Source organism: Thalassophryne amazonica, chromosome 4, assembly GCF_902500255.1.
Source record: "Thalassophryne amazonica chromosome 4, fThaAma1.1, whole genome shotgun sequence".
NCBI lineage: Eukaryota > Metazoa > Chordata > Actinopteri > Batrachoidiformes > Batrachoididae > Thalassophryne > Thalassophryne amazonica.
This window is the reverse complement of record NC_047106.1, coordinates 116,251,546-116,276,497: the sequence shown is the minus strand read 5'-3', so window position 1 is coordinate 116,276,497 and position 24,952 is coordinate 116,251,546. Positions and strand designations below refer to the sequence as shown.

The window sequence follows — 24,952 nt, the reverse complement described above, 5'->3', positions numbered from 1 at the left end:
GCGTCGCGGCGGTGCCGCATGGCGCAAAGCAACGCCGTGATGAAGCCTCACAGGACATGTTCTGGCATGTCCAGGCACATCCACAATTTCTCGGATAATCACTCGATGGAAAAACCACCGACAGCTGTCTGAACGCCATCTCAAAGCCGTCCTGTGAGACCAAAACGGAGGTGGTTTTATCTCGTTCCAGTAGCGAATCCATCATGATGCGTGAAGCCTCCGCTCGGCTTTCCATGACAAAATCTCTTGTTAAAAGTGAAATCTGCCGGAAAATGGTTGATGTCCAGCTCTTGTGATAACCAGAAAAATTGCACACAATGGTCACGGATCCATACAGCCATCCGTTTAGAAATGAAATGGTCGCTCAGCCTGTCGATGGCGGCTTCGGAGCGCGGCGCACCACCAGTCGCTCTGGGCCGTCCTTAAAGCGACAGTAACACTCCGTAATCTCTTTGAAACCCATAAAATTTTCACCAAAAACCATCTGAGTTTCTCGAATGGTGTCCACTTGGATGTCCCTCACAGTTTCTGAAAAAATTTTGATCAAGCAAAGCGGCAGTCTCTGAGCCATTCCTAAACAATGAAAAAAACGATGAGAGGGGTGGACCACTCCTCACTCAAAGCCTGCTCACAGGCGAATGACGCAACCGACAGGCGTGAAAAAACTCACACATGCGCATGAAGGTTCAAGCTTGGCTGACGCAATCACACGTGATTCAAATCCATATGGTTTTTGAAAAAAATAATAAGGTCTGATACTTTTCTAATAGACCTCGTACAGTGTTCCAGCCGTGAGGCAGACGTCTTGAAAAGGAAAGCAGGTTTATGGTCTTATGGTTTTGATTTATAAATCAAATTAATCTGGATAGAATAACTACATTAATGTCACCTCTTAAAATGTACAAAGTGAATATACAAAACATATCTGTTAATTTTAAAATAATGCACTCATTCTGAAGATTTGAACATTAACACACAGATGCCCAAAGGGATTATGGGTAAACTTAGCCTCCGCTCATAATGATTGGTTGACTAATTCATTCTATGTAAAAATCAACACAAGTGAATGTAATGTGTGTTCGTATTTACAAATAAATGTGCTTTTGTAAAATATGTCCTTTTTTCATTTGTAAAAAAAAAAGGCATTTGCAAAACAGTAAAGTATGTTAAGTTGTGATTCAGATCAACAACAGTGTGATATAACCAGGCGCCAGTAGATGGCACTGTTCTATGCATTTTGACCCTGGTTATATCACGCGGTTATATCACACAGTGCATTATTTTAAAATGAACAGATATGTGTTAATATTCACTTTGTACATTTTAAGTTGACATTAATGTAGTTATTCTATCCGGATTAATTTGATTTATAAATCAAAACCATTAGTCAAACTAATTTCCTTTTCAAGATGCCTGCCTCATGGCTGGTCCGTTGTATGCTGTCAAGGGTAATGTCTTTTGTTTTTTGTGTGTGTGCAGCAGCTTGGCGGCCAGGCCCCTTCTGCTGCGGTAGAGTTGAGCTCAGCTCCTCTCAGCTACTTCACTGCTGCAAAATACATAGTAGACAGAAGCCAACATGGTTTATAAATGTTTTTCACGTTACGAATGATGTAGAAAAATGTTAGCGGTCTAAAAGTTATCAGAACTAAATTTATCTGACGCTAATTGATTCGCTGATGGTTTTTTTTAAGTTAGCTGAAAAGCAAATCTGCTAACAAATAAGTCAGCTTTAATAATTAGCAGTTAGCAGATTAGCGGAACTGTGCCCACCACTGGAAGTCAGACTGTTCTGGTCACTGCAAGGCAAGTAACTGGGACCAAATCCTTTTAAGAATCATTCTTGCAAGCATCTTTCCTGGCACAGAGAGCAGTGTAGTGCAGCAGATACCTGAAACAATGCTGCTAGTGGTGACAGAAGCAACAAATTCGGGACAAATACTCCTTAGACATTACTCTTTTGAAAAAACTGATTGGCCAGTTGAATTTTCAATAGACAGCCAGGTAGGGGTCAACTGAAGAATTACACAAGGGTCAAAATTAAAAGATCCTTCAATCATATTGAAAACTACACCACATTATTTGTCTGAGTATAAAGATTCCAAAAAGGTATAGTTTGGACTATCTGTGACTGAACGTTACAGAGTTATGGGGTAAAAACAGCAAAAACGGTGACAAAGGTCAATTTCAGTTTGTACAGGGGTCGAAAGTTAAAGTTGCTACAATGTTGGTAAAATGTGGTGCAAATTATTGGTTGAGCTAATAAGATTAATAAATGGAATAGTTTTGACTGTGTTGAATGCTTGGTCTGCAACGTAAAGCAATGTCGTCGACATTGTTTGACATGTGACATGTTAACCTGTAACATGATAACTAAGCATGCTCATGGTGCAAACTATTCATTTTAAAAACCCTATTAACTCAACCAATAACTTGCATCATTTTTTACCAAAATTAGAGCAACTTTAACTTTTGACCCCTGTAAAAACTGAAATTGACCTTTGTCACCATTCTTCCTGTTTTTACCCCATAACTCCATAACATTCAGTCACAGATAGTCCAAACTATACCTTCTTGGAATCTTTATAATCAGACAAATAATATGGTGTAGTTTTCAACATGATTAGAGCATCTTTTCATTTTGATCCCTGTGTAATTCAAATGGCCAGTTGTTTTTTCTAAGGTGTATTTGTGCTGAATTTGGTGCTTCTATCACCATTTGCAGGATTCCTCTGTAAATATTCTGTTATCTGCTGCGCTAGTGTAGCACTCCTGTAGCTGTTAAAATCCAGATGATCAACCTCACTTTGTTGGAGTGGGACAATAAATCATTTCTTCAGGACCAGTAAGACGCCAGGTCAAAATTTGAAATTAACACACACATGAAAGCATACATCAACTTATATCAACTTTCTCTTTGTTACATGATTTTTGACCTTACAGGGGTGGGCAGCGAGGGCCAAGACACTGCAGGTTTTCCTTGCAACCAATCACCTCAGCAGGTGAGTTGCTGATGAGCTTCACCTCTAAGCATAAACACCTGATCATTAATGAAATTACCTGCTGAGGTGACTGGTAGTAAGGAAAACCTGCAGTGTTTCGGCCCTTCATGGCACACAATTGCCCACTCCTGCCTTAGAAGAACAAAGTCAAACTTGACATCAAGTTTCAACATTTAGCTCAAACAGTTTGGCGGCAATATGTATTAAAAATGGTGGAAGGGTTGAGGGTTCATCAAAGAAATGGCTGAATTTTGGACAAAAATGCTCAAAAGTCAACAAGACTCGGTGACAAACATTTGAGGTGCAGATGTTGCAGTCTCTAAGTGCCCCTTGTTGTAATTTTAATTTGTCGAAAATTCAAATATCAGCAAAATGTGCAACCAACAGCGTGCAACCACATTCAACTATTTTTTGGCTGTGCACCACTGTTCTGACTAATATTTCATTATTATGCAGGTCGCAGTCACCTCATAATTGCTTACTGCATAAAGATAATTATAGTGCATTCAGTATAATTGCAATAAAAATATGGTGCTGTCACTCTGTCAAAAGTATTTTCCATGATATCAGCAGCATTCTTAACTGCCATTTTAAGTTAATCTCACTTCATGTTTGCAGCCTGCACACTGAGATTCAGTTCAACTCTGTGTGTCACATCACTTACTTGAAAGCATGTGCAGTCTGAAATTAACCACTTGTGTTAATTATGGGTTCTTAATTAATGTCACCAGACAGCTCTTAAGAGTTTGCAATTAGTGACTGCTGTGGATGCACAAGGTTTTTATATTTTTCTTTTTAAATAAAACTTTCTGCAGCTCTGTTTTAATTTGCAGTTACAACTGTGACTGCAAACACATCACACAGGAAGTTTTCTTTGTCTGTACTGTCAGACATGTTGAATCTGACTTCATGATGCAGACATCTAGAGTTTGGAATATGAACTCTGTTTCCTAAATGATGATGTTCATACACATTTTCTGGGCATGTGGTGTGTTTCTCTGTGCATGATCCAACACACATGTGCCTCAGGGTTGATGACCCCAGCAGCTGAAAAAGGCCAAGGGGATGCCCATGCTTTGCCTGTCTGAGGCAGATCAATGGTTACTTTAGGGAGGTGGATATTGACCAATTGGGTGGTTGACATCCAGGGCCCAGGGTGGTTCCATAATGTGGACAAGTGGTAGCATGGAGGGTTACAGGGGGCCTGTGACCAGAGGATGCTTGGTTAAGTTCTCCAATCAGGCAGGGAAACCACAAGGTACCCTTGAACAATGTTCTTAATCCCTATGTTGCCACTTGTCATTTCCTTAGGGCACCTAAACACATAACACGATTGAAGCTGACAAGCGCACAAAGTAGGAATTGCACACCATTCATGAAAACTCAGAGCTGCCTTAACGCCTCGTACACCTGTCGCTACAACTATTCGGGCACACCAGTGGCTGAAAGACAGAGTGTGCCCTGTGAGAGCCCATTCGATCCCTCTCGTAGCAGGTGACGGCTAAATTCCAGGTAAATTGCCAAAGTATCGGTTCCCCCCTCAACACGTGCCATGTGTGTGTATCACCAGTGTGTGCCCCCCCCCCCGATCTCCCCACAATGCGTGTGGCATGCATGTGTTCCCCCCCACCCGCAACACGTGGTGTGCCGGGGAGGAGGGGGAGCACACTTACATGGAATGCTGATATATATGAACAGATGGGTCTGGCCAGCCACGTCTGAGCGCACACAGCACGGTGAGCCGCCTCCCAGCTGATCACCAGTCAGAGACTCACTGACAGCTGCAAATGACAGCCCAGTGCACACAATGTGTCACATTGAAAACACAGAGACCGCCGCCTGGACAGGTATATAAATAAGTCCTACAATAACTACATACACAATTACATAACAAAATAAAAATAAATGAATTAAAAAAAAGATAACATAACCTTCCTCTAAATTTTATAGGGATTTATCGGTTTAGCTTTATAAAAGTTCACTTTTCAGTTAGTGGATTAACGGTTATCGAAGCTAACTTTTTGGTTAGCTGTGCCCACCACTGACTACAACGCACCTAAGCCACGTTTTCAGAGCGCACATGCAAGCAACAAACAATGTATGACCCAGAACACATCCCTGAAGACCAGTCATCACTAGGAAACACTCAAAGTCCCATCACACTTTACCCCAACAGTGAATGAAAGTGCTTCTGATACTGCGTAAATGGTGACTCCAGCACCATCTACTGTGGTGATTTCTGAAGTTGATGTCGTCTGCTGTTCCTCACATTTCCCTCAAGATAAGTGTTATTGTGACAGGTGATGTTAACTTGATGTGATGAGTCACACTGTGTGACTTTGACCTAAACAGTTGTGGGCACAGTTCAGCTAATCCGATAACCGATAATTATCAAAGCTAATGTTTTTGCTAGCAGATTAGGTTTTCAGATAAGTTTTAAAACCATCATCAGACCAATTATCTTCCGATTTTTGCTGGTAAAGTGAGCAAAGTTTAACAGTCAAAAATGTTTATAAACCCTAAAATCAAACATTTTAGTTTGTCTGTTGTGTGTTTGTGGCAGACTGGCTGCCTGTCGCTTGCTAATGACATCATCATTAAGCGCAAGATGTGATTGAGCATTGTGGGTAGTGTAGTTCAGTTTCACTTTGGACGTTATAGTGAGTGTTATCGTTTGCTCGACACGAAAACAAAACGGAGTAATTTTAACATTATTTCATTTTATTTCTTTGTGACTGATGGTGTAATTTAATCGCCAAGACTCGGTGGGAGAAAGGAGCTCTCACAGCGCAGCTGTGTACGGGGGGGAGGACTTTTCTTCACCATTTAGACACTGTTTTGGATTTTAAAAAAGAGGATGCTTTATGTTGATTATTTCTTCAAATTTATGTTTACTACATGTGTCCTTTACTCTGTCAGTCAATGCATTAATGGACGTATTTCGGTTGTTTAAGCCGCAGGGTTCAAAATGTGTGAGAAAACCGGTAGCTTTTAGCTTGTAAATGACGGTGTATCTAATACCAAGATAAACTGTAACTTCTATTACTGTTTTACTGCTTTTGAAAGATGATGACAGTGTTTGGGGTTTTATTTTTTTATTTATTCATTTTTCGTGTGTTCTTATGTGTTTGTGATTCTTGAATTTACCCAGCAGTGAAAAGTGAAAGTGAAACTGGTTTATCAGAAGCTGACAGTGTAATCTGATGTGGCCGCGTCCGAATCAGTACTAAAAGTTATCAGTTATCTGTAATAAAGATAAATGTTTTAGCAGTTTATCGGTTTAGCATCATAAAAGATAACTTTTCAGTTATCTGATTAACGGTTATCAAAGCTAACTTTTTGGTTAGCAGTGCCCACCACTGGATCTAAAGCATTCCAAATAATGAGAACAATCATTTGTGCCCCAGTCCCCTCAATCTGCACTCCAGATCTGCCTCTGAGGTCTTGTTGATTTTCCTTCATGATTGAAGATGTGCGGAGGAATTCGCGCGTCGGGACAGAGCCGCATGGCGCAGAACAAAAAGCAACGCCATGATGAAGCCTCACAGGACATGTTGTGGCATGTCCAGCTCGTCCACAATTTCTTGTAGTCACACGACTGAAAAGCCACCGAAAGCTGGCTGAATCTTCCAAATGGTGCAAGAGCTGGGCATGTCAGGGCATGTCCTGTGAGACCAACACGGAGGTGCTTTTGTCCCACGCCATTAGCGGCTCCGTGGCGAATTCCTCCACTCCTCTTTCCATGACAAAAACTCCTGTAACAGTGGAATGTGCTGAAAAAGTGGTATGTCCACCTCTTCTGCCATTTCTGTAGTAGTCAGATGACGTCCCGGATCAACACAGCGTTGTTTGGAAATGATCTGTTCATTTCAACCTGTCGATGGCCACTCGGAGCGCAGCGCACCCTCTGCCGCTGTGGGCTGTCTTTAATCCGGTTGTAATGCTCCTTAATCTGTGTGATCCCCATAAGATCTTCACCGAAAGCCATCTGAATATTCCAAATGGTTTCCACCTGGCTGTCTCTCACAGTTTCTGAAAAAAATTTGATGCAGTAAAGCGGCAGTCGCTCAGCCAATTTCCTGACAATGAAAATCCGCCGAGGGGGCTGGACCACTCCTCCCACAAGGCGTGCTCACAGGCAAATGACGCAGTCGACAGGCGTGAAAAAACTCACGCATGCACACGAAGGTTCAAGCTTGGCTGATGCAATCACACATGATTCAAATCCATATACTCAACAAAAATATAAACGCAACACTTTTGGTTTTGCTCCCATTTTGTATGAGATGAACTCAAAGATCTAAAACTTTTTCCACATACACAATATCACCATTTCCCTCAAATATTGTTCACAAACCAGTCTAAATCTGTGATAGTGAGCACTTCTCCTTTGCTGAGATAATCCATCCCACCTCACAGGTGTGCCATATCAAGATGCTGATTAGACACCATGATTAGTGCACAGGTGTGCCTTAGACTGCCCACAATAAAAGGCCACTGTGAAAGGTGCAGTTTTGTTTTATTGGGGGGGATACCAGTCAGTATCTGGTGTGACCATTTGCCTCATGCAATGCAACACATCTCCTTCGCATAGAGTTGATCAGGTTGTCAATTGTGGCCTGTGGAATGTTGGTCCACTCTTCTTCAATGGCTGTGCGAAGTTGCTGGATATTGGCAGGAACTGGTACAGGCTGTCGTATACGCCGGTCCAGAGCATCCCAAACATGCTCAATGGGTGACATGTCCGGTGAGTATGCCAGCCATGCAAGAACTGGGACATTTCCAGCTTCCAAGAATTGTGTACAGATCCTTGCAACATGGGGCCGTGCATTATCCTGCTGCAACATGAGGTGATGTTCTTGGATGTATGGCACAACAATGGGCCTCAGGATCTCGTCACGGTATCTCTGTGCATTCAAAATGCCATCAATAAAATGCACCTGTGTTCTTCATCCATAACAGACGCCTGCCCATACCATAACCCCACCGCCACCATGGGCCACTCAATCCACAACATTGACATCAGAAAACCACTCACCCACATGACGCCACACACGCTGTCTGCCATCTGCCCTGGACAGTGTGAACCGGGATTCATCCATGAAAATAACACCTCTCCAACGTGCCAAACGCCAGCGAATGTGAGCATTTGCCCACTCAAGTCGGTTACGACGATGAACTGGAGTCAGGTCGAGACCCCGATGAGGACGACGAGCATGCAGATGAGCTTCCCTGAGACGGTTTCTGACAGTTTGTGCAGAAGTTCTTTGGTTATGCAAACCCATTGTTTCAGCTGCTGTCCGAGTGGCTGGTCTCAGATGATCTTGGAGGTGAACATGCTGGATGTGGAGGTCCTGGGCTAGTGTGGTTACACGTGGTCTGCGGTTGTGAGGCTGGTTGGATGTACTGCCAAATTCTCTGAAACGCCTTTGGAGACGGCTTATGGTAGAGATATGAACATTCAATACACGAGCAACAGCTCTGGTTGACATTCCTGCTGTCAGCATGCCAACTGCACGCTCCCTCAAATCTTGCGACATCTGTGGCATTGTGCTGTGTGATAAAACTGCACCTTTCAGAGTGGCCTTTTATTGTGGGCAGTCTAAGGCACACCTGTGCACTAATCATGGTGTCTAATCAGCATCTTGATATGGCACACCTGTGAGGTGGGATGGATTATCTCAGCGAAGGAGAAGTGCTCACTATCACAGATTTAGACTGGTTTGTGAACAATATTTGAGGGAAATGGTGATATTGTGTATGTGGAAAAAGTTTTAGATCTTTGAGTTCATCTCATACAAAATGGGAGCAAAACCAAAAGTGTTGCGTTTATATTTTTGTTTTGAAAACAAAAAATGGACAACTTGTGGGTGGATACATACTTTATTTAGATGCACAAATGGACAGCTCTAAAATGTTAAAATATTTTATCAACATTTTTACTTAATTTTCATTTACTTTGGAGCCACACAAAACACTTTTGGGTCTTTTTTTTTTTTTTTTTTTTTTTTTTACAAAAAATATTGTTTTCATTATTTCAGTTAAAGGTTAAGTGCGCTTGTTTCTACCGAGGAAGGTTCCTTGTTCAGAACCACCCCTACTCATTCTCCATGTAATGTGGCGTTGCCTCCAGTGTTAAACCTGTGCCAAATCAACATGTAGATCCACTTTAGTGACAGTGGAGAAGCTGAAGGATTTTGTTTTATAATAACCATCGTAAGAATGCCCATACATATTACATCACTGCATTTCATTACACGTTTTGCTTACTGAAGAGTATTTTGACTTTTCATCATGGTGATTTTCTGCTCTGAGGTCTGTAAAGATACATTTCAAATTGTTGCATCAACCAAGATATTTTTGTGCCTAGGATCCGAGGATGACATTTGAACGTAGAGACAGTGTGTTTCCAAAAGGCTCCTGAGTTTACGATCACCAGTAATGATGAGTGACCAGTCCATCTGTGGGTCACTTGTTTTCCTCTAATTATGTCGTATGTGCATTCTGCCTGCTGTGACATTTAGAGAGGATTTTTTTTTTTTTTTGGTAAATCACAGGGTGTGCCCAGATGCCATTAGGTGATAAGGGTCACTTGCTGTGAGCCTCTCATCAGCACATTTTCCTGCCTTAAGGCATAAAACACAACCCACAGCGATTAGCATCAGCCGCATACTAGGAGAAACATAATAGCCCTGCTCTCAAGGTGAATCTTTTTTGGGGAACAGTCTTTACTGACCACACACTATCGCCACAATTTTCTTTGCAGTTGCAGAATTATCTCTCCATCTTTGTGTCCTGAGTGTGGCTCAGGGTGAATGGAATAATTTTGCATGCGCACAATGTTAATATGGACTTCACTAATTAAATCGTTGGGCAACAAAATGTCCTTCATACTTATAGTTTGTATCCTGATGTAATGTTGCTGTCGAGGTTTATTAATTGATATAAAGACAAATTACAATTCAGTCAAAGTGTTTCACCAGACTCAGTCTTCTACATGCCCTTGAGAATGACAGCCTAAATATAGCACATTGTTTTCACCGGAAAGTGAGACTGATTGGCTTTATGGAACTATATTTCATCTAGATCAGGTGAATTTAAGGATAAAAATGTGCCTTTTATAGTTTGCAGACTTACTATCAAATGTGATCTACTGCGAGCGGCGGTGACACAATTTAGTAGCGGAGTTGATTATGCAAGAGAAAGCACCTCCAGCGGTTGTTAGTGGATGTAGCGGTTAGGACAGCTAATTAGTTGGGTTGGTTGTCTTTGATTTATATAGTCTTTCCTATCATTCCTTAATCAGCTGAAAGCAATGATCCATGTGCAGACAAAACCCATTTAATTACAAAGCCTGCAATCGTGACAGAAATGCCAACTTCCAAGAGGGGTGTTTAAAACTCACAGAAGATTGTCACATTTTCTGCAGTGATAATTAAGATAATGAATTTGCAATTAGAGACATCACTTTGTTGAGGAGGTAAAAGACAATGAGAGGAAGCAGGCTTTTTACTTTAATGAGATGCTGCAAGTTTGTTTATCAGGACAAATTTATTGTGTAGATAAGATTAGAAGCACACACACAAAATAATTCATTCAACTATAGATTAAGTTAAGTTAGGTGATATCAGTCTGTGATGAGATCTCATTTAAAAAAGAAAGAGTTCTTCAAACTTTGGGTGATTTCTTTATGATAACAATGTCACTATTATACAGCTGACACTTTGGGCTAGGCTAGCTAGCTAAGTGAAGATGCCACTATAGGTGCTAGCACTGCAGATAAGTGTGAGAATCATTCAGATGATTATAGGTGCATCAAATTTGGTATAAATTCTTCTGCGAAGTCCTTTTCTTTAAAAAAAAAACATTAGTCACCTGAAATAATACAGTGCCGTCTATTTTTCAATAACGCCATCAAAAATATAGCCTGTTGCCAGAGAAAACAATTGGCGAGCAAATATAGGTGGTCACGGTATTAAGGGCCCCTTCACACATAACACAATTCAAGCCAACTAGCGCACGAAGGAGGAATTGCATGCCATTCATGAAAAATCACAGCCGCCTCCAACGCCTCATACACCTACACCTCACTACAATTATTTGCACACATCAGCGGCTGAAAGACAGAGTGTGCCCTGTGAGAGCCCATTCGAGCTCTCTCACGGCAGGTGTCGGTCAAATTCCAGGTGACACACACGAACATCCAACACCGCTTGCTTGACACTTGTGAATCGCACTTGTGTTGGGCCCTCCCACCCCCATCCACAACACATGTGGCATGCTTGGGGGGGCACACTTGCATGATCTGCTGATATAGATGTACAGATGGAGCGGCCAGCCACATCAGAGCGCACACAGCACAGCGAGTTGCCTCCCAGCTGCCAACCAGAGCCTCACTGACAGCTACAAATGAATGAAGTCAGTGCACACGTCACATTACAAACCCAGAGACCACAGCCAGGACAGGTATATTAATAAGTACTACACTACCTACATACACAATTATATAACAAATAACTAAAAAATAATGATCACATAACAGAGAGTGACACGTTATTTAGGTCTTAAACAGCTTGGGACTCTGACGAGGGCGGTCGCATCTCCTCCACTCTCCCTTATCTCTCTGCCTTTGACCTTCAAGTCCCTACTTCACCAGACTGTGAATTCCTCAAAACTATATTGGATTCTGGATCTATTGGACTACTATTGGATTAACCATGGAATTTATCAGCTGGTCTCTGAACGCTACTGACACCATTTTTTCTACAAGAAGGTCAGGACCGGGGGATCCTACCTGCCCAGATGGAATGTATCCTGCGGGCTATGTCCTCGACTCCTGGGGGTCTTGGCATGTTGCATGCTTGGCGCCTTTCTCCATTGAGGATGTTGAGGATTTATTCATTTTTGGTCCCATGGCAACAGGGCTGGTACTTTTTGGCTTATGTACTGCCCTGATCTACCGGAAAATTGGCAAGACTGCGGCATCAAGAACCACGGGCCCTCGCTTGTCCATCATGATTAACGAGGTTGGCAAGGCAGTGCATTCTCAGACTGCATTGACTCTTGAACTCAGACACAAATTGGATGACATCTTGGAGCTGATGCGTGCCTTGCAGTTGAAGCTGAAGGTTTCGGAGGCCGGTGAATATTCTTAATTCATAATTGGGATTTGGCTGTTCAAGTGGAACTGTTAAAAAGTATTTTTCACTGCTCAGCTGCAATACTACAGGCTATCTAGCCTCAAGGTCAATTGCCCACTGTTTACTTCCAGAGGAATTTATTCAGGCCTTGGCTCCATTCTTATCTCAACCCACAAAGACAATAACTGACTTACACATGGACTGAAGCATGCTCCAGTTTCTCCTTTTACCTCTCTTCCTGCCCCCCCCCCCCCCCCATGACAGGCCCCCGTTCTTCCCAAGCTGGCAGGCGGCGCGACTTCAGTTGCAGCGGCTACCAACACACTCACATCGCCTCAATTTGGAAAACGGACTGTTTCAAGTTTAGTGTACATAAACAATGTCAAATGTATATGTGTTGTCCTAATTCTGATGTGTGCCATTATTACGGTAAACTAGTAATAATTGTGGATTAATTGCTATTTGTATGTGGAATGTGAGTGCGTAAATCTTGTAATGACAATGATAATAAAAGCTATCTATCTATCTATCTATCTATCTATCTATCTATCTATCTATCTATCTATCTATCTATCTATCTATCTACTGTGTACACTGAACTGACAGCTGTTGAGATCTCTGGTTCTGGATGTCCCAGCTGGGAAACACGTACCATGTTTATATGGACATGACCTAACAACTGTCCACTGTGACGCACATGTATCTGCTTGCTGTCCTCACATGGACATACATAAAAACATATATCGCTGTTGCGAGTGAGCGCATGGCGCGCACATTGACAGGCTGTCCCAGGTGAAATGGACCGTCAGATCAAAACACACAGCGGGCAATCTGAATGTCACGTCACCCACGTGAGCTCCGTTCCACATGACGTGGTGTCTGACATGTGGCACGCCATCAATAGGACACTCGTGTTGGGCCAGACACCCGCGTTGGGCCAGCTGGACAAGCCGGGCCAGCAGATGTGGACATGATAAGAGCGAACTGCTTCATTCATGTCATGACATGAATGACCCATGGTCTATGACCATAGGTCATCAACAGAGGAACAGACGGTTCATACTTGCATTGTCCACTCGATTAGAGGGATTCAGTAAAATGTGTTTTTTCATGGTGTGTGATTTTGTTTTGTTTTTTCTTCCACAGCAGAGGCATGGTGTGGTGCAGCATGTTCCAGCTGTTTTTTTTTTTTTCTTTCCCCCACAACAGTGGAAATTACAGCACTTTTCTCTTTTTTTTAATATGTTTATCTCCTTGTTGATTTTAGGCATTTTACACTCTGGTTATAGGACAGTGATGGTAGCGCAGGGGTAAAGTTTCTGTCTGTTAACCAAAGCTGTTGTAAATTGCAGCTTCAAATCTCGTGGGTGGCATGTATTTTTTTTCCACAGCAGCTGTGCAATGTTGTTCCACACACTTCAGCTGCTCTTCCTGGTTGTTCTTCCATACCTGTGTCTCATTTTCCCTAATCACACCTTATTTGAAAAAAAAACTTTGTTTTCCCTCCTCTCTTTATGTCTGCCAAGGACATAATGAAATCATCGGCGTTTATTTGTCTGTCTGTCTGTCTGTCTGTCTGTCTTTTAGCAGGATTACGTCAAAATGACTGAACGGATTTTGACAACATTTGCACCACAGATAGATATTAGTTCCATGAATGACTCAACTGAATTTTGGAGGTGATCCGGATCTGGATCGAGATTCAGATTCTGGATCAAGATTCACTTTATATAGACTTTGAAGGATTACATCAAAACTGCTTCATGGATTCTCAACAAATTTTCACCACAGATAGATATTAGGCCATGGAAGACTCCATTAAATTTTGGAAGTGATCTGCATCCGAATTCAGATTCTGGATCAAGATTTCACTTTACATAGGCTTTTAAGGATTACATCAAAACTGCTTTTCACCAAATTTGCACCACAGATAGACACTAGGGCATGGAAGATTCCACTGAATTTTGGAGGTGATCTGAATCCGGATTGTCAGAATTCTTTGCTCTTGTTCCTCATGTCTTTGTTCCAGGCTTTTTTTTTTTTTTCTTTTTTTTTTTTGTCGCCGTCCTTGACCTTGTTTTGCCTCATTGTGTTACTGAGCCATTTGCCTGTTTTTGAGCTTGCTTTAGTGTCATGATTTGGATACCATTGCTGATTTTGGGTTGCTTTCCTGTGGACCAACCTTTGCCTAGTTTTTCAGTAAATCTTTTTTCTCACACTAAGCCTCTGTGTGAGTCTTGCATTTGTGTCCTACCTATTTGGGTCCAGGTTCCTGACACATCTTCATTTTTAGTAATATTTTTTGTGTGGCTAACCTATTTTATCAACAGCTGACACTTAGGCACAACCAAGGCACACTGGTGGCAGTCACTACTGTGTAGGTAACTCAGAATGGAGTTGACACTCATGCATTGATGTGGGAGCAAAGTAAACTCCAGCACAGATAATCTGTCTGTGTGCTACCCAAACCTAGTTTAGCCATCGACCCAATGCCATTTACTGAGGTGTGGCCATTGCAGTGCACAAGCTATCCTTGGACCCATAGGTAAGAGGTAGGTAAGCAGTGAGTACTACTGCTCATCCAAAGCACATGGCTGACTTTAGAAGCGAAAATACTACCTCTACAAGTAAACTCTTACATCCCAAACACTGTCGCATGTTCTGCAGCATACATGTACACTTACTAAAATCAAATACAATCCATCTCAAAAGCATGAAAATATTGCCGAAAGTTATTTTCAAATCACCCCCAGTCCACAGTACAATAGCTAACAGGTACAACACTGAAATAAATCAAGATTATGCAAATATATGGTGAAAATACATATTTCCCCGGTGCCATCTTTAAAAAATGGCCACCATCTTGAAAATTGAAGTGGCTAAAGGCTTTTTTGCAGAAAGTACAATTGTGCCAAATTGGACGCTTGCATCACAAAAATTAAGACTCCTATGATATATGCATTTATCTACTGCACTATGTGGAGAACTTTGATTTTAATTGAAGTGGAACAACTGAGGTGGTGTTCACATAGGCACCATTTATGGACAAGTAGATAAAAAAAGGGTTTTCCATCTAGTCTAGGAGTATATTAATTTGGAAAAGTATTTTCCTGAAATCAAGACTACATTAAATTCAGAAAGTGCATTCACTTGGACATACAACAACGCTTCCTCAAGGCGCTTCATACAGGTAAGGTCGAACCTTTCCAACTGCTAGAGCAAGCACACAGGTGACAGTGGTAAAGAAAAACTCCCTCGGATGATATTGAGGAAGAAACCTCAAGCAGACCAGACTCAAAGGGGTGACCCACTGCTTAGGCCATTCTAACAAAAAACTCTATGATACTCTATGATAAATCTGTGTGGAGTAGGCAGTTCTCAGAAACACTGCAAGAAGGACACAAGTGAGGTAATTCACCAAAACACCCATGACACCTGTGAAAGACTTTTCGGCTTCTGTTGACGTGACTGGAGAAATGGAGGATCATGCAACGTTTACCTGTTGCATCACCAGTCACAGCTTTATGATGGAGTGGAGCAAAGAAGGATTTTAAAACAAAACAGGTCAGCTTCAGTGAGGTCTGCAAGCATGCAGGTTAGCCGCTTTGGGTCCTGGATGGCAGCCACACTAGCAGATAAGGTGTCCTACTCTCAAAAACAACCACTTATCTTCTATAACCAGGTGAAATATGGGGACGTCCCCTTGGACATCTTCAGCTACTGAGTCCTTAACATTGAGGCACCTGCATGCTGGATCATTGCCACAATGCAAGTGATTCAAAGTAACTGTTCATTTGGCACAATGTCATTCCTGCAGCACCCAATAATCCTCCAAAGATATCCATGTCACTTTTATGGGAAGGACTGCTAAATGGTGCTTATATATCTTGTTGAAGCATCTGGTCAGGTTTTCTGATCTTACACATATCACATCACTGTGAAATTACAAGTATAACAAGAACAGATCGACTGATGGACACATTCACCCGCCTCCTGCCCAGTCTTTTTTTTCAACAAACAGCAACACATACACAAGCAGTAACCATCTGTTGTCTAATTAATGAAGATCCATGCACCTACTCCAGGACACCAGAGTGTTGATCCCCTTGGGAACACCCAGAATCAAATTGTGGTGACGGCCAGGAACACCACACCATCCACGTATAGAGACCCAGGTCACAGCTGAATATCTGATCACTACTATGGCTAGTGTGTTGGGCCAAGAACCAAGTACAGAACCTTACCATATGACATGGACCACTCCCGCCCAGTCAATGAGAACATGAAGACTGCCAACAGCTGAGCATGGTGGATTAGTGGTTAGTAATGGTGCCTCACAGCTAGAAGGTCTTGGTGTCACTTCTCACCTGGTCCTTTCTGTGTGGACTGTTCTCCCAGTGTTTGCATGGGTTTGCCGCAGCTTCCTCCCACTTCCATAGACATGGAGGTTAAGTGAATTATTGACTCTAAATTGACCATAAATGAATGAGTTTGTCTGTCTATATGTGTCAGTCTATCCTGAGTGTACCCCGCCTCTAAACCAATAACTGCTGAGATACGTTTCAGTCCCCTCGTGACCCTTAACTGTAATAAGTGGTGTTCAGAAAATTTGTAGATACTTGTAGGGCTGAAACGATTAGAAGCGATTAGTAGTAGACGACAAGTAATTCGAATAATTTGATTACAAAAAATGTTCGAGGCAAATTCTGTGCCTCGAAGCGTCGTTTAACGTTGTAATACATATGCCAGGCCTGTGTGTGGCGCTGTAATGCCCCCAGAAAAACAAACAGAAGAAGACTACAGCAAGTGCTAATCAAATTAGCACAAAAGCTACAGTTTTCCAAAGCCACAAACAGAGTGAAATGAAGCCCTTTAGGAAAAAGACAGCCCATGCTGATCATCTGAAATAGCTTACTGTGCATTTAAAGTGAAGCAGTGTGTTTGTTTTTTTTTTAAACACCGTTTCGTCCGCTGGCCGCTCTACGCGTGGCGGCCGGTGGCTGCCTCTCTCTGCCCGGTGTGACCATACCGAAAGAAGTCCACTCTTTCTTCTGTGTTTTGCTTAGACTCGCAATGAGTGTTTTGCTTTTTAATTTTCACACACAAAGCTTCACAAACATGGTAACTCAAAATAATAATAATAATAATAAAAAACACTGACTGCGAGGCTGCATGTTCCACCTCCAGCTGAAAATGAAATGCACTGGCTGAATTGCAGAGAGAGTGTTAAAAAGAAATTCACGCCGGGACCCAGTCCACCAACCTTAAAAATAAATAAATGAATAAAAATGGTTCAATTTTACAAGTTGGGGAAAACAAAAAACAGAAAACCACATCCCATCACCATTTCAGCAAAATGTCAAAACCTTGGCCCAACTTTGGCTGAGCTCCTGACACCAGGAAAGATCCAAAAATTGTAAAGATGTGAAAAAAATAAATGATTACCCAGGAAAACAGAAAGGGGTACACTAAATTTGACAATCTCCGTGATGACGCAGTGACATTGTGCCACTGCTTAGGGAGAGCCCTGGACTGTTAATGTTTTAAAACACAAAAGTACTTTTTATCCGATTACTCGATTAATTGCCAGAATAATCGATAGAATACTCAATTACTAAAATAATCGATAGCTGCAGCCCTAGCTTGTGCCTCAAGTAGAGGTGGGCGATACCGGGAATTTTGGTATTGATCCGATACCAAGTAAACACAGGCCCAGTATCGCCGATATCGATACCGATACTTTTTCATATTTAAGCTTCATAGATCCAAAGGATCCAAAAGACCTAGGATGGAATTTCGCCAAACATTGTACGTGACAACAAAATACTTTATTATCTCAGTCAACATTTTTGTTTAAACAAATATCACTCAACACAAAATAAAACAAAATCTTCTGAGGTAGAGGGCTGACAAACCACAATACAAGGGTGCGCTGCTCCGTGTTGTGTGGCACAGCCTAGCCCTGCTCTTACAGACAGAGAGTAGACTTTGATGAATCTGCATGTGCAGCAGTCACTGCGTGCGGGAGAGAAAAAGAGCTTGAATATCGATCTTTTTACACAAGGATCATTTAATATCAATACCAGCATTGGTATCGATATTAGGATCAATCCGCCCACCTCTAGCCTCAAGTGCTTTTTGTCTTTTTGCAGATTTGAGAGCATAATGTGAGTACAATGTGAGAAATCTTTTACTTAAAGGATTTCCATGAGAAACATCCAAGGTTGTTGGTGTTACAGCAACTCAGCTTCTCTGTTTAATTTGTAGTCAGTTAGCGAGCAAATGAAGATTGTGCTACCTTAATTTATCTGTAATGATGAATTAGGCAGGAGGACACATTACAGCCCATTACCGACAATAGTCATAAAAAAAAAAAAAAAAAATTCCTTAAAAAAACACGGGCTAACGAAGCAGGTGGATGTCTCGAGGCGATGATGCTAATACAATCCCAAAATGCTGATTTTTCAGTTGTCAACAGCAGTGTGTCAGAACTTGTTCTTGAATTTGAAGCAGATTTCCTCAGACCAGTAAAGAACCACACAACACCCGATGAGGCTAATTTGATAAAACTCACATTTGAAAAGGAACTAATGCAGAGATGCACAGATGAAGGGAAAGAAGTTGTACTGAGCACTTTGAGTCAATATGTGGCTTTACATTATCCTCCAAAATGCACAATTTGAAGTAGTGAATTGAAAATATGCTTAATGGAAATGTGTATTTTGGCCAAAAAAAAAAAAAACCTCCCAGATTTTGAAATAAACAGTTTTTACAGTCACTAGGTAGCATTTGAGGACACACAGAAAGAGTTACATGATTTTCTAAAATACATGACACAGTATGTGTGGACAGAGAAGGACAGAGAAGGACATGAGATGACGTTCCAGCAATATCTGAACAAAATAGAAATATTTAGCAGGACGTATCCATTCATTGCTGTGACTATTAGAATTACGGTTATAGCAAGAGTGTGTGTGGATTGGACATCACTAGAGGAAAACCCACCCCACACATTCAGTCACTCAAAGGAAACAATGTCAATTTTTTTTTTTTTTTTGGTCAACATTCAGAAAATGTCACAGAATTTCTGCAAAAATCTGTCCTAGAAATCCAGCTCATGACAGCACAATGCCTAGTTGTCATGGCGTCCTATATGGTGTGTTGTTAAGGGCCCCTTCAAGTGCAAATTTGGTCGATTTGCACATAAAAAGCACATGAAGCAGAAATCGTGCAAAACGTGTAAAATTGTAGCTGCCTCATACACCTGTTGCTACATCTATTTGTGCTCACCAGTGGCTGAAAGACAGAGTGTTTGCTGTGCATGCCCATCGAACCCTCTTGCGGCAGGTGTCGGCCAAATTCCACACTGCGTCTCATTCATGTCATTTTATGACTGTATGTCTGTGACCATGGGTCATCTACAGAGGAACAGACGGATCATATTTGTATTGCCCGCTTGATCAATGCGGTGTTTTTTATGGTGTGTGGTTTTATTTTTTTTTAAATACGTCCATGTCCTTTCTGATATCAGGCAGTTTCCCACAGCTTTCATATGACAGCGATGGTAGCTCAGTGGTAAAGTTTCTGACTGGAAATCAGAGCTTTTGGAAGGCATGTAATTTTTATTTAATTTTTATTTTCAGCCACATTGTGCAGCTGCTGTGAAAAGCTGCTGTGTTCCTGCGTGCACGGAACTGTTGCAGCATGTATTTTTTTATTTTTTTATTTATTTTTTCTTCACAGCTAGCACTGTATTCCCAGATGTACGAACTGTCGCAGCATGTATTTTTTTTTTTTCCTCACAGCAGCTGTATGATGTGGTTATACATCGCGCAGCTGCTGGCACAGTGTTCCCGCATGCACAAACTGTTGCACTGGCATCGTGCATGCCTGCCCGTCAGCGCAATGTTTCGTGGTGCGCTCATACGAGCTCTACCGCCATGAGTCACCCTGGTTTGTACGTTTTCACACTGTGTGAAGGGCCCTAACTGTAATGTTGGAACGTTGGCCAACCAAAAGCCTACCCAGTGACATTATGTTACTGATGACTAGGCTGATGAGTAGTAGAGGTGGGTGGATCGATCCTAATATCAATAATATCAATACCAACGCTGGTATTGATATTGAACAATCTTCGTGTATAAATATCGATTCTAAAGCTTTTTTTCTCTCCCGCACGTACTGACTGCTGCTCACGCAGATTCATCAAAGTCTACTCTCTGTAAGAGCAGCGCTGCGCTGTGCCACACAACACAGAGCAGCGCACCCTCCCCCCTCTGGTCTTTTGTTGTTGTGCTGTCACATGGCTCAGCGGCGCCAGCCAACAGCCATGCAGGTAGGCTCAGCCTGGCCCCTAAGTTGTGTTGAGTGATATTTTTTTAAACAAAAATGTTGATTGTGATAATAAAGTATTTTGTTGTCACATACAATGTTTGGCAAAATTCTATCCTAGGTCTTTCGGATCCTTTGGATCTATGAAGCTTAAATATGAAAAAGTATCGGTATCGGCGATACTGGGACTGTATTTACTTGGTATCGGATCAATATCAAAATCCCAGGTATCGCCCATCTCTAATGGGTAGGCTTTTGGTTGTGAATTATTGAACTGCTGAGTTATAGCAAAAAAAAAAAAAAAAAAAGATAAAGTACTCTGTGGCGAATCATGACTTCAAATTGCTGGAAAAACAAAACTGCCCAGTCCTAAAATGACGATGAAGTAAAGTGCCCCCCCCATCAGCAAGTGAGGAGACTTCATGTTGCTCTTGTGGTAATGAACAGATTTGTTTTCCATATAGCCAGTAACCATGGCGAAGCAGACATCATCATCGTGCCAAGGCATCACTGCTTCCCTGCAGCAGCAGGAACCAGCAGCACATAAGAAGACCAGCAGACCGGGAGCCCTCCCACTGTCTCTCTGCTGTACAGAATACGAGGGCACCTCTGACCAGCAGACGAGCAAAGTGGGGAAAAAGCAGTTTTTTTTATTCCCACAACTGCTATATAGTCCACGTATACATATTTCACATAAACAATAATATTTTAATGTGTTTTAAGTTGCTGCCAGCTTTTTGCAGTAGCAACTAAAGTGTAATGTTTGCCTATCACATAATTACCAGTCACATCTTCATTTTAAGAAAATCCTTCTTTGTGCCACTCCAATAAAATGGTGTATACCTTCTGACAGAGTCCATATATTCCCAATTATCCTGGCCCTTCCCTGCACTCCAGAGAACTTGAGCCACCCTTACAGCACATGCCAGGCAGCTGCATCTCCAGCATAGAGAACAGCCGTTGGGTTTCCAAGAACACAATGAAGTAGCTCGACATACTTTGATTAGTTTGCTCATAGGTGCTGGCTTTTCCTATTCCGAGGTTTCCTCCATAGCCTTCTTCACTAAAGGGGAATTATCCTCCACCATCATCTGCCCAACGGGATCCATATATTCCCAATTATCCTGGCCCTTCCCTGCACTCCAGAGAACTTGAGCCACCCTTGCAGCACATGCCAGGCAGCTGCATCTCCAGCATAGAGAACAGCCGTTGGGTTTCCAAGAACACAATGAAGTAGCTCGACATACTTTGATTAGTTTGCTCATAGGTGCTGGCTTTTCCTGTTCCGAGGTTTCCTCCATAGCCTTCTTCACTAAAGGGGAATTATCCTCCACCATCATCTGCCCAACGGGATCTCTCTCTCCAGAGGAATGTCCAGGACTTCCTGCGGGCTACGAGAATGAGCCAGACGTGTCTGGGTCTGCAATCCTGTAGGGCATTCCGCTTCATGACCTGTTTCTGTGCTAATTCGCTTTCCTTAACCGCAGACATCTCTACATGCCATCCTTGCCAATAGTTCAATGTCGTTTGCCAGCACTCTGCCTCGCCTTCAGGTCGTGGAGCACCAGTGGACCTCGCATCAGTGTGATGCATCATCTCCTCCCGGGATCAGGAGACAGGTATTCCCACTCTACCGTCCTCATCAACTCCATCGCATGTTATTTATGCTTCCCTGTGAGGCATAGCTCCTCTTCACCTGCCACGATTGTCATCCCTCTCCTCCACCGTAAGTTTCTCTCTCGGCGCAGCAGTGTGCAAAATCACTTGTGACAGCAAAATGTAGCACCCCACTTTCTCCATGTGGACTTCATGCTGAACATACATGTTCATGAGCAACACACTAATACAGGTGCCTGCCAACATCAGTTGTTATACCAATCAGCTGCCCCCCCCCCCCCCTCCCCACTGTCAGGACCCCTCCTAGCCATGTCCATAGACGCATCTTACAGTTCCAGTATGTCAAACATATCTTGCTAGAACACAGAATGCTACACTTTGAAGGTCTAATTTGTAACAATGTAAAGTGAATAAATTACAATTTATGGCTGATGCATAGTTCATCATTCATGTTAATACTGTTAGAAATTTAATATAGCGTGTGACATCATGAGTTAAGGAGGGCGTCACATCAGTTATGGGAGCACCATGTGACAATATCCATTTAGGATACGATTCGATACACTTTGTTGTCCCTTCCGGGAAATTTGTCTTGGACTCCAAGAGATGCATAGATAAAGCTGCCAAGACATGATTACGGTACATAATATATATTGCGCATACCCCTTTTGCACAGCAGTCTCACACAGATGGTTCATGCATATTGCACATATCCCTAATACACATACCCATACTGCACATACCCTCATTGCACAACCGTCTCACACATATGGTTAAAAGGAAAATGCTGACAATACAGTAAATAACAATGAATAAATGACACTAAATAGCAATGACACCAAGACATTACTGCTCAATCCTGCTACATATCCCAGGAACCATTGTTTAACAATTTACACATATACTTGGACTCACTGTGCAAGTATCTTGCTGGTGACCCCCTCAAAAGAATGCAATACTGATTATATATCACTTTACAGTCTTGTTACCTCTAATGATGTAACTGTTATTATAATAAAGACCATATTTGCTAGTCAGCTTGCACTTACCACAGGTGGTAATGAATAACACATAGGTACAATGGTGTATTTGTAATTTTGTATTGTGTATTACTTCCTGAAAATTGCATTAATCTGTCTTTACAAAGATTTTTACTTTGGAAAGGCAGAATTTAATCAAATTAGTACGTTGTGGTTGAAATAATAGGTCATGAGACACTGAATGAGTAGTCAAATGGGTCCCTCAGTTTATTTGACCAAGAGGCATGAGCACAAAGTGATTGCTAACACATTGCTAACAAAGCCTAGTTTTCATAGGACCTGGGTCTTGCTTCTATGTGACTAGTGACACGTGTACACCAAACTGCTGATATGCTCAAGGAAGCATTTCTGATTGTCACTAAGTAGCGCCATTTCTTCTGTTATCACAACAGGCTGTCTTTGGGTCACAAACATAGCTGAATCGAGGACATATGACATATTCACATTCCAACATATAGGCCACAATAGCTAGTGAGCTAGCTCTGCACAGCACAGACAACAGTTAGTAAAAAGTTATGTTTACCTTAAAAGCAGAATATTTGTTATGTGCCGACGCGGGTTGAGGAGCGGACCTGCGTCTGACTGAACCCAGCGCTAAATAAACAAAAAGCGGTTCCAAAAACAAAACATTTATTTCCCTTTCCGTGCAATAAGTGTGTACAACATAATATATAGCTTGTCTGGCGGAGTGAAGGACGGCGCGCTCTCCAGCGCCCAAAGGGATCGAAGCCCGGCACTTCTGGACTCAAATTCACCGCCAAACACCCCCCAGGTGGACACGACAAACTGACTCTGTGAAGGATAGAAGAGGTGAGGTAAGTCAACAGCTACAACAAATATCCTTCAAAGGCACACGCTATCAGCAACACATTCAGGTCTGACTTTAAGCTTTATGTAAATGAGCAGCTTCTCACAACAGGTGGAGGATCATCAGTCCGCACGCCACGGCCGTGAGAAGCGAGCTGCACAATTCTCATCAATGTTCAAATATACTGCGTAACAAAATACCAAATTGCTATTAACACTTATTCAGACAATCAATCACCTCTGATGTGTGCTGACAGCATGTGTCCCTCACCCGTCCTCCTTCACAGGCACGATGTGTCAAACCCAGGCGCGGTCCTCAGCGTCTCACAAACGAACGTCACAAGGTCGAGTTCCCGGCAATTCTGCTTGAACCACTCATGGCTTAAATGCAGAACGCCATCTAATTATCTGCTCCAGCTGAAAGTCCTTAAGTCTGCACGTGAGCATCATCCACAGGTGCTGCGAGTCATTAGGCCTGCACGTGGACATCCTCCACAAGTGCAGCCAATAATGTTGATGAGGGTGAAGGATTCTTCTGCCAGCACCGTCTCCACAGACAAAAACCAGTTTGCATACCACCTGGAGAGCAAAGAAAAAGAAGACAACACAAAAACATCCAGCCAAACCCCCAACACACAACAATATTTGCACTCTAGTTTTACGTGATCGTTGAGTGAAAATCATAGTGTTTTCTTTTTAAAACAGTCTACAGTGTGTTTCAGGAGGTCAGAAATGTGTAACATTAGATGATACTTCATTGTTAGCTATGATGATAGCGACAAAATACCAAGGAGTGTGTATTAAAGGATTATTACCTGAGTGCAAAGTCTGTACGGGAACATATCAGACCAAGGTGTAAATACCGACTGAGCTTTAGCGAGGTCTGAGTGAAAAACGAGTTCTGATACAGACAGAGCAAACAAGGTTAATAATTTGTTTATTTTATATATATATATATATATATATATATATATACACACTCAAAAAAATTATGTAAAGTATTTCCACCCAAGTAAAA

General features: G+C 42.1%; 1 long non-coding RNA gene across 1 annotated transcript; it reads left to right on the top strand.

Annotated features, from left to right (window-relative positions):
* Window positions 1–1,282: 1,282 nt before the first annotated feature.
* LOC117509265 lies at window positions 1,283–17,503 on the top strand. Its single transcript, XR_004560342.1, has 3 exons — window positions 1,283–1,431; window positions 16,695–16,704; window positions 17,492–17,503. It is a non-coding gene; the product is annotated as an uncharacterized LOC117509265 (long non-coding RNA).
* The last annotated feature ends 7,449 nt before the right edge of the window (window positions 17,504–24,952 follow it).